Source organism: Chiloscyllium punctatum, chromosome 34, assembly GCF_047496795.1.
Source record: "Chiloscyllium punctatum isolate Juve2018m chromosome 34, sChiPun1.3, whole genome shotgun sequence".
NCBI lineage: Eukaryota > Metazoa > Chordata > Chondrichthyes > Orectolobiformes > Hemiscylliidae > Chiloscyllium > Chiloscyllium punctatum.
Window position 1 is genome coordinate 17,945,193 of NC_092772.1, and position 15,932 is coordinate 17,961,124.

General features: G+C 42.9%; 1 long non-coding RNA gene across 1 annotated transcript; it reads right to left on the reverse strand.

Annotated features, from left to right (window-relative positions):
- Positions 1 to 2,252: 2,252 nt before the first annotated feature.
- Positions 2,253 to 8,131, reverse strand: LOC140458991 (uncharacterized). Its single transcript, XR_011953800.1, has 3 exons — positions 8,068 to 8,131; positions 4,043 to 4,125; positions 2,253 to 2,297 (listed from the first exon to the last, which is right to left on the reverse strand). It is a non-coding gene; the product is annotated as an uncharacterized lncRNA (long non-coding RNA).
- Positions 8,132 to 15,932: the final 7,801 nt, after the last annotated feature.

Sequence of the window (15,932 nt, forward strand, 5' to 3'; positions counted from 1 at the left end):
TAAAACAGAGTTGAGGAGAAACGTCTTCACCCAGAGAGTAGTGGACACATGGAGTGCACTGCCCCAGAAGGCAGTGGAGGCCAAGTCTCTGGATACTTTCAAGAAAGAGATGGATAGAGCTGTTAAAGATAATGGAATCAAGTGTTACGGAGATAAGGCAGGAACAGGATACTGATTGTGGACGATCAGCCATGATCATAATGAATGGTGGTGCTGACTCAAAGGGCACAATGGCCTATTCCTGCACCCTCATCAATCCTCTTAATACATCTTCAAATAACTCAATCAAGTTTGTGAGACATGATTTCCCACGCACATAGTCATGCTGACTATCACTAATCAGTCCTTGCTTTTCAGAATACACGCGCATCTTGTTCCTCAGGATTCCCTCCGGTAACTTGCCCAGCATCAATGTCAGGCTCATCGGTCGATAGTTCCCTGGCTTATTCCCACCACCTTTCTTAAATAGCGGCACCATCTTAACCAACCTTTAGTCTTTCGGCATCTCACCTGTGATAATCGATGATATAAATATCTCAGCAAGAGGCCCATCAACCACATTCCCAGCTTCCCACAAAGTTCTAGGGTTCACCTGATCAGGTGCTGGGGATTAACCAAGCTTTACGGGTTACAAGACACCCACCACGTCCTCCTCTGCAAGGTGGACATATTCAACACGTCAACATCGATTTCCCCACATTCTATATTGCCCATGTCCTTCTCTACAGTAAACACTGATGCAAAATATTCAGTTAGTATCTCTCCCATCTCCTGCGGCTCCACGCGTAGGCTGCCTTGCTGATCTTTGAAGAGCCCTATTCTCTCTCGAGTTACCCTTTTGTTCTGAATGTATTTATAAACACCCTTGGGATTATTCATAACCCTATTTGTAAAAGCTATCTCATGTCCCCTTTTTGTCCTCCTGATTTCCCTCTTAAGTATACTCCTACTGTCTTTAATGCTCAGGGTTTTTTGGGATTTTTGGGTTGGAATAAATGCAAAATATTACATCTTGATAAAATAAACGAGGCAGACATACACTAATTAAAACAGGGCCTCGAGTAGAGACATGGAACAAAGAGGCCGAGGGGTTCGGGTCTTTCAAGTCTGTGTCACATGTAGACGGGGTGGTTAAGAAGGTGTTTAGCACACTTCATTGCTCAGACCTTTGAGTACAAGAGTTGGGACATTATTTTGGATGTTGGGGAGCCCTTTTCTGGGATTCTGTGTCCAGTGCTGGTCATGCTGATATCGGGAGGACATTATGTAGTTGCAGCAGATTCAGAAGAGATTTACCAGGATGTTGATGGGAATGGATAGTTTGACTTATAAGCAGAGGCTGGATAGGCTGCGACTTCTTTCACTGGTGCGCAGGAGGTTGAGGATTAAACTTATTAGATATTTCTCAAATCATGGAGGGGTGGTATCAGTAATGTGAACAGCTGGTGTCCTTTCCAGGAAGAGATGCGACTCAAGACTGGGTACATAACTTTTAAGGTGACAGCAGAATGGCTTTAAAAAAGGCGTTCAGGACTTTTAAAAAATTTTTGTTCAGACAATGGTTTATGTGAATCACATTACAATTTTAGGGGGCACAGTGGCTCAGTGATTAACACTGCTGCCAGGGCCCCAGGTTCGATTCCAGCTTTGGACAACTGTCTCTGTGGGACTTGAACATTCTCCCAGTGTATCCATGGGTTTCTTCCAGGGGCTCCAGTTTCCTCCCTAATGAGAGAGCAGTCCTATGGTCTGGTAGGACAATGCTGCCTTTACCTTTTACACAGTGATGCCACTGTCTCTGGGGTGGGGAGAGGGAATGCTGAAGGTAGTGGATGGGACACCACTCAGGCACAGTGCTTTGTCCTGGAGGATGTTCACTTTCTTTAATATTGCTGTCTGCATTGATGCAGGCAAGTGGAGAATGTTCCAACACAATCCTGATGTGTACCTTATAGAGAGCAAACAGACATTGGGGAATTAGGGGTTTGGGAAAACTGAGGGGTTCTCCTTATAGCAAAGGTAATTGAGAGGAGCTGCGACAGAGGGGTTTAGAAAAGTTACACGTTATAATAATAAACCTTATACCCATCCGCCCATTATACAAGGATTACAGGACACACATTAAAGGTTTGGGAAGATTCAAAGGAGAACTTTTATGCAGAAAATGGGATTCAGATGGAACACAATACTCACACACAATGTAAATATCCAGGTCCTGATGAATTGACTAATTCAATCAATCAGAGTTTGGCGTTACAATGACTGAGATTCCCATCTGAATGTCCACCTGTAGTATCCTGTAATACAAGTTTATAAAATCCATCATCGTCAGTTCAGGTTAGAAACTCGCACCATCCCCTCCTCCTGGCCAAGGATGACTGGACACATTACCCCTTGTGGAGGTCAGCAGTCAGTTCAGAGGAAAATCTATGTGGGTTTCTAGGAGTTTCCACCTTGGAATTTCATGTGACTGAACAGGGCAGATCTTTGAAACATGGGACTGAATATTCCAAGAGTCAGTGAGATATAGAGAGCAGGATTTTCTTTTTTTCCCTTCCGTGCTGCCGCTGTGCCTCATCAATAAGACATGGGGGGGTGAAAGGCTCATGCAGCTCGATGGGCAAGTTGCCTCCATTCTGACCAATGGGCAGCAAGCTCCTCCCATCGAGTATCTCTAAAAACAGAGCAACTCTGCATGCTTCACACTGCCCAGTACTCCCAGTAAATGTTTAGAAGAATGGGGAGGGGGGGGGAACTCCTGGAAAAGGCATAACTGTAAAGTTCTAAGAGGATTGTGAAGAGAGAGAGATGCACAGGAGAAGGGAGCAACATGTTGTCAGATGGAGCATAATTTGGGAAAAAGTGAAGTCGGTCATTTTGGAGGGGATAATAAGACAACAGAGTGCTATTTACATGGTGGAAACTGTAGAAAGCTGCACCACAAAGGGACCTGGGGGGGGGGGGGGGGGGGTCATTGTGCAGGAAACACTGAAAGCGAGCAGATTCTGGGTCAGTTAGGAAATCAAGGGTTCATTTCAGATTCATCAAGTTTAAGGCAACACCGACACGGGTATGGGGTTTCAGTAGCAATGGAGCTGGGGTGAGGTGGAGACAAGCAACATTTTAGAGATTGGAATTCCTGGTGTTTGTGATTGCATAGATGCCTGATCAGAAGGTCACCTTGGGGTTACAGATATGACAGCAATGTTGTGAAGAGTCTAGTTCTATCTCAGACTGCACCCAGTGAGAGGGAGGGGCTCAGCAGTAAGGGAAAGGAATTTGTAATAGCAACTAAAGGTAATGGTTTTAACCGTAACAATGTTTCTTTGGAGGAAATTGCAGTTAATCGAGTAGTGGGAATGTGATAAGCAGTTTGGTAACTGAGCAACAGTGGAGCAATGGAGAGGGATGGTGGGGAGGGCGAGTACAACGTCAGTGTACATGTGAAACCTCACACTGTCCTTTGGACGATGTCACCTCCTGGCAGTGCGTAGGTGAGAAACAGGAGGGACCAAGGATAGATCCTTGAGGGACACCAAATACAAGGAATTCAGAAATGAAAGGGAGAGTGGAGATGGAGCAGGATTTACAATTGATGGTGAGGTCAAATGTTAGGTTTTTTTTGCAGAGTGGATGAGAAGGACATAACCAGAAAAGACGGACAGACACAACAAGGAACAATACCTGTGAATTGGGGAGGGGGAGTGATGAGGAGGAAACAGAGTTGGAATGTCTGTAGTTTAGTGAGACTAGTAAAAGATCAAGGTGAGTTCTGATAAGGCTTGACAAGAGACTGGAGAAAGATGTAAGTTTGGGACAAAAATCAGGAACACCATGTGAGGCAGTTTGTCTTGGTGGGCTAGTGGGAGGGAGAGAAGCAGCAGAGGCAGCTGATCGGATTGTCTCAGTCTTAGTGACAGAGAAACTCAATGTGCTCCTTGCTCTTGTTGTTGGAGGGAAGTATGAAGGAGACAGGATGATGGACAGTGTTTTACAAAGAAACAAAACCAGGGTTAGTGATATTTAAAATGAGTGAACAAACCTAATATATTTAACTTTTATCGAGAATATTAAAATGTCCAACTGAAGTCCTTGTTCGAATCCCAGCTCGGCAGATGGTAGAATCTGAATTCAAGAAAAAATAACGAATTAGGAATCTCCTGATCTCCATGGAACTATTGTCAATTGTGAAAAAAATCCTCACAACGTGACAGTCACCCAACAAGCTACTCACTGTATTAATCACTGCAAAGTCTCAACAAAGGAATGAAACTGGATGGACCACTTGGCATCTAACAAGGCATTAGAAAATACAACCACAGAATCAGCCCTCTCGAATCTGCAACAACGTGCTCACTAACATCTGGTTTTTTTGTGCCAAAACTTGGCGAGTTGTCTCACAGACTAGTTAAGGAACAGCCTGACATAGTCATACTCACAGAGTAATCCCTTACAGATAATGTCCAGACACCACCATCACCATCCCTAGGTAGAGAGTGTGATGATGGAAAAGCACAACAGGTCAGGCAGCATCCGAGGAGCAGGAGAATCAACGTTTCGAGCCTAAGCCGTTCATCAGCCTGACCTGCTGTATTTTCCAAGCACCACACTCTGGACTCTGATCTCCAGCATCTGCAGTTTTCACTTTCTCCTGAAATCTCGGAATATGTCCTTCCCACCAGCAGGACAGACCAGGCAGAGGTGATGACACAGTAGTGTACACACAGGAACCATTTGCCCTGGGAGTACTCAGCATTGACTTTGGACAGCAGGAAGTCTCATGGCTCCTGCTGAGTACCACGTACCGTGCTCCCACGGCTGATGAATCAGTGCTCCGCTATGTTGATCAACACTTAGAGGAAGCACTGAGGCAATAAAATGGTGACAAGCCTACTCTGGGTACAGGATTTCAATGTCCTCTACCAAGAGTAGCTCAGCAGCAGGATGACTGACTGAGCTGGTCGGGTCCTCAAGGACAGAGCTGCTCAACTGGGTTTGCAGCAGGCGGTAACGGAACCAGCAAGAGGGAAAAATATACGAGATCTTATCAGTATGAATCTGCCAGCTGCAAATGCATCTGTCCATGACAGTATCTGTAAGAGCGACCATCCCACAGTCTTTGGAGACAAAGCCTCACCTTAAAGTTGAGAAAACCCTCCATTGTGCTGAGTGGTACTATCACTGTGCTAAATGGGACAGATGTAGGAACTCAAACTGGATATCTCTGAGGTACTGTGGGATAACAACAGCAGAACTGTACTCCAGCACAATCTGTAATCTCATGGGTTTGTCCATCCCGCACTCACCCATTGCAATGGACAGGAAAGGACGGCATGCCAAGAGCAGCACCAGACAGACCTAAAAATGATGTGCCAACTTGGTGAAGCTACCAAGCAGGACGACCTGCATATCATAAGACCATAAGACATAGGAGTGGAAGTAAGGCTATTCGGCCCATCGAGTCCACTCCACCATTCAATCATGGCTGCTGGGCACTTCAACTCCACTAACCCGCATTCTCCCCATAGCCCTTAATTCCCCGAGACAACAAGAATCTATCAATCTCTGACTTCAAGACATTTAGCGTCCCAGCCTCCACTGCACTCTGCGGCAACGAGTTCCACAGGCCCACCACTCTCTGGCTGAAGAAATGTCTCCGCATTTCTGTTCTGAATTTACCCCCTTTAATTTTAAGGCTGTGTCCACGGGTCCTAGTCTCCTCACCTAATGGAAACAATTTCCTAGCATCCACCCTTTCCAAGCCATGTATTATCTTGTACGTCTCTATTAAGTCTCCCCTTAATCTTCTAAACTCCAATGAATACAATCCCAAGATCCTCAGCCGTTCCTCATATGTTAGACCTACCATTCCAGGGATCATCCGTGTGAATCTCCGCTGGACACGTTCCAGTGCCAGTATGTCCTTCCTGAGGTGTGGGGACCAAACCTGGACACTGTACTCCAAATGGGGCCTAACCAGAGCTTTATAAAGTCTGAGTAGCACAATGGTGTTTTTATATTCCAACCCTCTTGAGATAAGTGACAACATTGCATTCGCTTTCTTAATCACAGACTCAACCTGCATGTTTACCTTTAGAGAATCCTCGACTAGCACTCCCAGATCCCTTTGTACTTTGGCTTTACGAATTTTCTCACCATTTAGAAAGTAGTCTGCTTTTATTCTTTTTGCCAAAGTGCAAGACCTCGCATTTGTTCACATTGAATTCCATCAGCCATTTCCTGGACTACTCTCCCAAACTGTCTAGATCCTTCTGCAGCCTCCCCATTTCCTCAGTACTACCTGCCTGTCCAACTATCTTCGTATCATCGGCAAACTTCGCTAGAATGCCCCCAGTCCCTTCATCCAGATCATTAATATATAATGCGAACAGCTGCAGCCCCAACACTGAACCCTGCGGGTCACCGCTCGTCACCGGCTGCCATTCTGAAAAAGAATCTTTTATCCCAACTCTCTGCCTTCTGTCAGACAGCCAATCCTCAATGCATCCCAGTAGCTCACCTCGAACACCATGGGCCCTCACCTTGCTCAGCAGCCTCCCGTGTGGCACCTTATCAAATTCCTTTTGGAAGTCTAGATAGATCACATCCACTGGGTTTCCCTGGTCTAACCTGCTTGTCACCTCTTCAAAGAATACCAACAGGTTTGTCAGGCATGACCTCCCCTTAGTAAATCCATATCAAGCAGCATCAGCAGCAAGCAACAGAGCTAAGTAATCTCAACAATCAATGGATCAGATCAGAGCTCTGCAGTTCTGCCACATCCAATTGTGAATGGTCATGGACAATTAAACAACTCGTTGCAGGAAGCACTACAGATATCCCCACCCTTACTGATGGAGGGGTTTCATACTTCCATGCAAAATATAAGATGACAGCATTTGCAGCAATTTTCAGCAAGATGCAAAGTGAGATGATCCATCTCAGACTTCTCCAGTGGTTCCCAACGTCACAGGTGTGAGCTTTAAGCCAGTTCAATTTAGTTCGAATAATACCCAGAAATGGTTAAGTAGTGTAAAGGCTATGGGTCCTGCTAACATTCTGGCAATAATACTGACAGCTTGTGCTCCAGAACTTGCCACCCACCAAGCCACGTCCCGCTCCAGCACTGGCATCGACCGACAATGTGGAACATTGCCCAGGGATGTTCAACACAAAAACACAGGGCAATCCAACCCAGGAATTTTCCCTCTCTCAGTCCACACTCGATCAGCAGTAAAGTGATGGAAGATGTCATCAACAGGGCTATCAAGCAGCAGCTGCTCAGCAACAGGCAGCTGAGCGACACTCATTTTAGGCTCCACCAGGACCACTCAGCTCCCGATTGTGTTACCGCCCTGATTCACAACCTGACAACCAGCTGAATCCCAGAGGTGAGGTGAGAGCAACAGCCCAGTCCCACTCCAACACCACTATTTCTAGCTGATTCCACCCTCATCTCAGCTCATATACTGAAACGCTCATCCATCGTGTGTTATCTCCAGACTTAATTATCCAAACACACTCCTAGCCAGCCTCCCAAATTCAATCTCCCTGTCATCTCACGAAAAAAATAAAAGCTCTATCGCCCACGTGCTCACTTCTCCCCAAACATGTTCATCCATCAAAAGGCTCATATTCATAAGCGACAACAATTTAAAATTCTCATTCTTGATTTGATTCCTGGCTGTGATCATCCTTAGCTCCCTGCACTACACATCCTTTGAGACCTCAACAACCCATTTTCTTTGAGACTCCCAACGATTTGTTAATTCATTACTTCAACTGTGTGGCCGATTCTACAGTTGCTAAAGCAATATGGTCTGGAATTTGCAGACAAAACCTGACAGGTCTGCTTTCCACCTTTAAGACGTCCCTCAAAACCTGCTTTTTGGCAATGCTTTTGATCACCTGACCTAATATCTCCATCTCTGGCCTTATATCTAAAACTCTCAGTAGTATTTTTGTGAATTTATAAGCATGATAATAAAACTACAAACCGTTCTTGATTTGGACATTATCTTCAAATAATCAATGTTGCTGTAATGAATACTCTGTAATGTCTCTTACCCAACCACATTGTGGGAGCACCTTCACCACACAAACTGCAGCTGTACAAGAAAATCAAACACCACCCTCTCCACAGGCAACAGGGCTTTGGCATTAATCACTGGTTTCTGTGGAAGGAGAAACACAGTTGATGTTTCAGGCAGTGCAAAACAGATTACAGGGAATGAAAATGGTGCAGAATTTGATAGTCAGAAATGGAAGGAAAATACACTTGCTTATTGGGAAAAAAAAATTCTTGATTGTCAAAAATATTCAAGAAAAAAGTAATCTGATAATAGAGCAGTACATGGTCAGGGGCTGGGCCGCAGTGAAAAACTCATTTACAAAGGGTCTATAAAAGTAATAATACAGTACTAAACAGACCGAAAATACACCTATGGTTCGAGACTGAGGAAACTAGATATTGACAAAGTTGTCATGAGGGAGCCCAGAGGTGAATCAGAGCAGTATTGGCTGCTATGATCCCAGTGACTCTATACTCGAGAAAGGCTGCACATGCGCCTGGCTGCACCTTGCCCCCTACAAAGATGGCGGCTCCGCACGTGTCCAGTGAATCTTTGTCCCGAATAAAGATGGCGGCGCACACTCAGCCCTGCAGCCGCTGAGGCAACTCTCCATTAACTGCAAACACGATACTGAGGCGTTCAAATTTGTGTTTTCCGACGTGCACAATTTGTAAAACGTCTCCGCTATTAGCAACACAGTTTTTCTCCCGTTTCCCTGTTTATTTCTTTCCTTACCATAACCTTTCTCTCCATAACTTCCCGAGCATTCATTATAGCGACTCTGCGCCGCGCGCGAGGGTGATCACATGGTTTAGTTTAGCTCCGCCCTTCATTCCCTTTGATTGGTTGGAGGACCAACCTCCCCAGGGTCCTCCAGTCCCACCCACCGTCCTTTCATTGGTCCGGTGTAGACCCTTTGTTGGATAGAGCATGCGCAGTGTGTCCTACTTTTGCTGATGTGTTGGCTAAAGTGATGGGAGGGGTTTACTGAGGGTAAGAATTCCCTTTGTGTGAGCTCTGCAGTAGATTTCCCTTATACATGGAGGGAATTGCCTTCCTACTCATGACTGTATAGCTGTGATTGATGAATCAATGCCATCTGAATCAGTACATGAACACCCCATTTTCACAACATCTGAGATCTTCAGCACATTGTATCGCACTCTCCTGTGGAGACAAGAAAAACATGAAACGGAGCCTCAAGGAATCGGAGCAGGCGGAGGCAATTTATCTCTTTCAGCTTGTTGCCCCATTCTATCAGATCATGGCTTGGCCAACCCAGGCATCAACACCTCTTTTATGCTTGATCCGCATAGCCCTCAACTTCTCAATATTTCAAAAATCAATCTGCCCTCTTTTAAAATAATTTGAGATAGAATCATAGATTCCCTACTGTGTGGAAACAGGCCCTTCAGCCCAACAAGCCAGAACAACCCTCCGAAGAGTAACTCAACCATTCCCCTCCCGCATTTAACTTTCACAAAAGTTCGGGCGAGAAAATTCTAGCCATTCAGTGAGAGAAAAAAACACTTACTTTTTCTAAAATCAATGATCCCTTCTGTAAAGTCCCCTGGTTTGAGACTTTACTGGTGCTAGAAGATCTAGTCAACATCCACCCTGTCAAACTCTTCAGAATCTTGTTTCCATAAGATCACACCTGCTTATCTATTCTTGGCAGGTCAACCCTTTCGTCGTCGAAGTAGCTAAGTGAATCTTTTTTGAATAGTCTCCGATGTTGGTTTATCCTTTATTAAATATGGGAGCTAACATTGTATACAGCACTGCAAGTGAGGACTCAGCAACAACCAGTGTGGTTAACCAATCCTCATTCCATTCTAATACATTACCCTGATACCATGAGCTCCTAAATTGTGCAATTAACTTTTATGTAGCACCTTATCATTTGCATTTTAAAAATCCAAATACAGAACATCATTGGATTGCCCTTTATCAACCCTGCTTGTTATCTCCTCAATGAACTGTCATAAGTTTGTCAAATATAGTTTCTCTTTCACAAAGCTTTTGATAAGCTTTTCTAATTGTCCTGCAATTTCTTAATTTAATATTCGACTCTGTAGATTCTTTCAGTAGATTTGCTAAGCATGATTCCCCTCTCTTAAATCCATGTGGACTCTGTCCAATCCTGTCACAGTTCAGTAAGAAACTTGACTGTACTCCAATATAGTTAGTAAATGTATCTGTATTTATTTTTAAAAATTGATTACTTATAAATGCTGGACCCATGCAATATCAATGAATTAGTGACTCTGAATTTGTGTTATAATGTTTTTTTTTGTTAATTTCTCTTCGTATTGTGTTATGCAGACCGCACCAAATGATCACTCTTAATTGTGAGTAAGTTTGAAAATAATATATTTTAAAAATGACATCCCAAAATGCTGCCTCATTATTGTGCAAGGAGGATTTTGCATTCAATAGTTTGCAGATAAAATTGAACACATTTTTGCTGCAATTTGGCCAGACTGCAGCTTACACTAAAGTGGCAACTCTGTTGTCAAATTCTTACTTGACACTGCCGAAGGCGATACTGATGGGACTTCATTTTGCCATTCTTGTTCACCAGCTTTATTTCCAAGTTTAATCGTAAAATCATTCTAGAGCATGTAATTTTAGACAACTTCTCTTTTAGGTACATATGTAAGTATCATATTGAAATGTTGCACTGAATGGTACCAAATCTGAAATTAGTCTCTAATCTGATAGTAACATGGTCTGACCCTTCTACATATGTATTGGCATAAGTCTATGCCAGTTATTTTTCTGAAGCCTGTGATGCCTGATGAAGGGCTTATGCCCGAAACATCAACGCTCCTGCTTCTCGGATGCTGCTTGACTTGCTGTGCTTTTCTAGCATGACACTTTTCGACTCTGATGTCCAGCTTCTTTGGTCGTCACTTTCTCCTTTGAGTAGATTAAACCAAGAATAATTTTTGTTGATCAAAGTGCGATAGGAACCAATTCATGAAATTCAGATATCTCACATTTACCTTAACTATGTGAAGGCTAAGACATTACTAAATTGTCAGTAATTGAAACTGTGCTGACAAACGTGTGCAGTATCAGTGCCTCACCTTTAGAGTGTTCCCAGATATCGCGCAGCTGCAGTATTTTGTTTTGCACTCAGCTATATGTTGTCCTCACTTGTTTCTTTGTGAAAGATTACAAAATTAACTTGGATGAACGAACTTATGATTTCTTTAACCAATGTTGGGAGAAAAGAAAATGTCAGTATTTCAAGTGCTGATAAAGTAAAACAAACGGATAATCAGTAGAAAGGGTTTAAGATGGATATGGAACAAATGCTGGCAAATGGGACTAGATTAATTTTGGATATCTGGTCAGCATGGGCAAGTTGGACTGAAGGGTTTGATTTCGTGTTGTACAACTGCGACTTCATTCTCTCAATTATTCAAGAAGTTGAATACTTCGAGGAGGGAAAGGAGAATTTATGCAGAGAATGCACTTGAAATGATGATTGAGGTATATCAAACTCACATTGTTTCATGACCTTTTCCTCTAGGTTCTTCAATGAACAAACTTGTTTTGTTATCTGAATAACTATGTATCATGTGATTTGTTTCGCACCAAATATTTCATTAGGATCTAGTGAACTATTAAGAAGTGTTCATGTTTAAAATTTAGACAGCATGATTGTTAAGCAAGAACAGGTTTTACTCCCACTGAATCATTGTTCTATAAAAGGTAACAAGCTTTTTAATCTGTTCTGGGCACTGAATATATGGAAGTCAATTCTGAAGGAAAGAATCCTCATTGGTAATGTTCTCACATATGTGGAGTAATTGCTTCTGGTCGCTCTTCAGGCTATAGAGGCTAGGAAAGAAATGAGTTGGCCAAAGTTAGCAACATCATTTGGATGGACTATGCTCATTGGGGAAACTTGCAGGATCTGTAGAAGAAACACGTGTTTCAGAGTGTATGCAATAAACCTGAACATTGTTATTTTTTCACAGAGCTTGGGACCAGACTGGAGCAACAATGAAGCTCGTATAGTTTTTTTTTAAATTTCCAAGCTTTCCAAATTATTGTTGGTAAATGCAGGTGACTTTATCAAAGCACATTTCACATGCCCCAGCTAGGAATTTGGTCCCAATTCTGTCAGTCCATCCATTCCTATGGATAAGAGGTATTTTAAATGTGGGCACTCCATTTAACTATTTGAATTGAATACTTCAGTGGTTACATCCTCTTAGATTCTTAATTTCAAATTACTCAAATGTTATTTTTTGTCCCTCCTGAATTTGCCAAGCACTGGGCAGTTCTGGAATATTCCAAATATTTACAATAGATGCATTCACACTATTGAAGACAACCTGGCAGATTTGAATACCATTCAGGTAGTCAACAACAATACATAAGTAACTTTATGAATTGCTTACTGTACACCAACAACGCAAGCCAAGTATTAGTGAAACCACAGATTGTCTCCCATGGATTCCCAAATCTAAAAACAGTGCATTCCAGATATGCTCACTATCACCATCTGGGAGCAGTCTCCCAAAGTGCTCCCAGAATTTAGAAAGCACATACACTGCCCTCCAAAGCTAAATCTGCTGTCACAGGCTTCACTCTTATTGTATACAATGACATTTATTGTCCAGTTCTTTAATGTGACAAATGATTTTACAAACAATTTATAAAATAGTTTAAATCCTGAAGAAATGTGATGTCAGCCCTTTGTAGAAGTGAATGGAAAGTGTGATGTTTGCTTGACCTTTGGCTCTATGTATCAGACTGAACAGAACCTTTAACAAGATGTGGGATGTTTCCCACACACTTTGTTTTAAGAAGCAAAGATTATGCTCTGAGATTTAAATGTTCAGTTTTAATAAAAGTTCTTCCAAAAATTGAGAGTTTGACTTCAGCCCCTTTAAAGAGACATGTTCTCGGCCTTCAATTTTGTGACATGTGATCATTCTTTGGTAAAGGTGGCTGTGTGCAACACTGCAGGATGTTGTACTGAAGTGCCTAATTGGGTGGAGGAGCTTTATTACTGGTGTAACTTGGCTAATTTTGAGATGGAATGTCACAGAGTTAAATCTTGTTTTTTAAACTGAGGCGTGCTTGTGTAACGCAAGTGTCGACACTACGCTCATGTTTGCAATGAACCTTTCACTTTTGCAGATTAGTATTTTCCGGTCTGTTTTGTAAATAAAGTTCACTATAGAAAGCACAATGTTGGAGAACCGCAGGTCCAGCAGCATCTCTTGAGGGAAAAAAAACATTGTAAGTTCAAAGTCTCATGACCTTTTGTCCGTTCAGACAAAGAGTCAGTGAACTTGAAATGTAACATGTTTTTCTCTTCACCGATGCCCTCAGAACTGCTGCGTTTCTCCAGCACTTGGTTTCTGGGGTTCAGATCTCCAGCATCTGCAGTGTATTGTTTTGTTATAGATCCTATGATTTGACTTGGGGAGTGAGAGGCAGCAACTGTGATCAATGAGGATAAAACTCCCCAACTATGGAAAAAAGCAGTTCTTTATACTTTGCAAAACACGACTGTAAATAAGAAATGCAGTTAAGCTAAATGCAAGAAGGCATACCACCTGCCTTGTCTCAAACTTGCTACTCATCTCTGAGAACTAATCTGTCAGAATTGTGTTTGCTCACTTCCTTTGAGATCACAGTTTTGAGTCACAGTTCCAGTTCCTGGGCCGGGCTTAGTTACCACATTGCAGTGGGGTGTGGAGCTTTGTGTCAGCCTGAAGTTTTTATGAAGAGCATCATTGCAGGTTGAAGTTGACGGTTTTGACTAATATTGCATCATCAAACTTGGAGGAAATCCTTCTGAATGTATTGATTAACTGGACTGAGCCTGTTTACATGCAGCCCTGTTAGTAGTGCTGTCATATTCTCAGTTAAGAATCACACAACACCAGGTTATAGTCCAACAGATTTAATTGGAAGCACACTAGCGTTCGGAGCACCGCTCCTTCATCAGGTGATTGTGGAGAGCACAATTCTAAGGCAGAATTTATAGCAAAAATTTATAGTGTGATGTAACTGAAATTCTCCATTGAAAAATAACTTGATTGTCTGTTGAGTCTTTCATCTGTTCGAATACCATGATCGTTTCACTTCTTTCATGTGTAAATCACAAAACCGTTTTTTAAAAGTTGCATTCCTGACAGTGGCCCATCAAATCGTTGTATTAATCACTGCACAGTCTCAACAAAGGAATGAAACTGGATGGCCCACATGACATCTACCAATGCACTGGAAAATACAACACAATCAGCCCTCTTGACCCTGCAACTTCTGCCTCACTGTGGGCCAACAACAGCAACAGAACTGTACTCCAGCCCAATCTGAAATCTCATGGCCTGGTATATCCCCATTCAACCATTAACATGAAGTCAGGGGATCAACCCTAGTTCAATGAGAGTTCCACAGGGCATGCCAGGAGCAATACCAGGCATACCTAAAAATGTGGTGCCAACCTGGTGAAGCTACCCAACCTGCATGCCAAACAGTGCAAGCAATACCAAATAGAACTATGTGATCCAACAACCAATTGTTCAGATCTGAGCTCTGCAGTTCTGCCACACCTCGTCAGGAATGGTGATGGACAATTAAACAACTCACTGCAGGAAGCATCACAGATATCCCCTCCCTTACTGATGGAGGAGTCTCACACATCCATGCAACAGACAAGACAACAGCATTTGCAGCAATCTTCAGCCAGCAATGCCAAGTGGATGAGCCTTCATTGGTCCCTGACATCACAGACGTGAATCAACTTGGTTGAAAACTTATTTCAAATCAGATCAAGAAATGGAGAAGCAGTATAAAGGCTGTCGGCCCTGCCAGCATTGTGGCAATAATACTGATGGCTGTGCTCCAGAAATTGCTGCCCACCAAGACAAGTCCAGCACTGGCACCTACTGACATTGTGGAACATTTCCCAGGGATGTTCAACACAAAAACGCAGGACAGAGCCAACCCAGCCAATTTCCCTCCATCAGTCGACACTCGCTTAGCAGTGAAGTGATGGAAGGTGTCATCAACAGTGCTGTCAAGCAGCTGCTCAGCAATAACCTTCTGTGACACCCAGTTTGGGTTCTGCCAGGACCACTCAGATCCTGGTCTTGTTACAGACTTGATTCACAAACTGACAAACAGCTGAATTCCAGAGGTGAGGCGAGGGTGATAGCCCAGTCCCACTCCAAGACCACTGTTTCAACTTCAGCGATATCATCTGACCTCACCATAGTCTCAGCTCATTTACTGAAACACTGATTCATTCATTTTGTTAACTCTAGATTTCATTACCTAAACCCACTCCTGGCCAGCATCCCACAATCACCCTCCCTATAATCTCCAGAATATTCAAAACTCTACCGCCCAAGTGCTCACTTGTACCAGAACTTGCTGGTCCATCAAAAGGCTCCCATTTATAAGCAACAGCAATCTACTTTCACACCCTTGGTTTAATTCCTGGCTGTAATCATTCCTATCCTCCTGCACCACACACCCTTTCAAATCTCAATAACTCATTTTAGTTCAGACTCGCAATGACGTGTTTATTTTTGAGTTCAGCTGTGTGACTGTTTCTATAGATTCCAAGGCAACACGGTCTGGAATTCCCACCCTAACCCTCTAAGATCTGCTTTCTTCCTTTAAGTCGTTCCTGAAAAAATGTTTATTTCGCAAAAGTTTTGGTCACCGGACATAATATTCTCCATCTGTGGCCTTATGTCAAAAATTCAATATTTTTGTGAAATTAAAATGTGTTGATTTGTACAGATATCTTTAACTCTGCACTATCTCTGAGTGAATAAACTGTAATGTCTCCTACCCAACTTCGTTGTGGGCGCACCT